This window comes from Penaeus japonicus, unplaced genomic scaffold (assembly GCF_977035675.1).
Source record: "Penaeus japonicus unplaced genomic scaffold, GWHDUDI00000001_assembly GWHDUDI00000009, whole genome shotgun sequence".
NCBI lineage: Eukaryota > Metazoa > Arthropoda > Malacostraca > Decapoda > Penaeidae > Penaeus > Penaeus japonicus.
In genome coordinates this window covers 3,574,838-3,575,770 of record NW_028234411.1, presented here as the reverse complement: position 1 = coordinate 3,575,770, position 933 = coordinate 3,574,838, and positions in this window count along the sequence as shown.

Here is a 933-nt window from a genome sequence, read left to right as displayed (position 1 = left end):
TTTCTCTCTTTCTCTCTCTCTTATCTATCTGCTCCTTCCTTCCTTCTTTCCTTCCCTTCAACCCTCCTTCCTTCTTCTTCTTCTCTTCTCTCTCTCTCTCTCTCTCTCTCTATCTATCTCCTTCCCTCCCAACCTCTTCCCTTCTTTTCTACCCTTCTTCCCTCTCTCCCTCCCTCCCAACCTCTTCCCTTCATTTCTACCCTCCTTCCTTGCCTCTCTCCCACCCTCCCTCCTTCCCTCCCTCGACTAAACCCTGCTTTTGACATATTTCCCTCCATTCACCCTTCATTATTATTAATCACCTATCGCTCCTTATACCCAAAGGAAACGAACGATATAAAAGGAAGCGAACGGTATAATAGGAAACGAACGATATGAAAGGTAGGGAGAGTAGGTGCAAAAGCCGTTAGGATCACCAGGTATGGAGGGAAGGTGGAGGTAAGGAAGAGGGCGAGGCGCAAGAGTGTGATGATAATAGGGAGAAGGGAGGGGGAGATGGAGGAAGTGGAGCGGGAAGGGGTGGGGGGTGGGGGTTGAGGTAAAGGATTAGGGGAGGAGGGGGAGGGGCAGAGGGAGGGATTGGGGAAGGGGGAGGAGATGGAGAAAGTGGAGCGGGAAGGGGGAGGTGGGGGTTGAGGTGGAGGATTAGGGGAGGTACTGGAGGAGGAAGGGGGAGGTGGAGGCGGAGGAGATGGAGGAGGGGGGAAGGAGGAGTAGGAGTAGGTGGAGATGTAGGTAGAGGAGGTGGAGGAGGAAGAGGAGGAGGAGGAGGAGGAGGAGAAGAAGAAGAAGAGGATGGAGGAACAGGAGGAGGAGGAGAAGGGGGAGCGAGAGGAAGAAGAGGAAGAAAAGGTGAAGGAGGAGGAGAGACATAAACAGGAAGAAAATCAAGAAAAAAAAAATCATAGATGCATTATCAAAGCATATCAATTC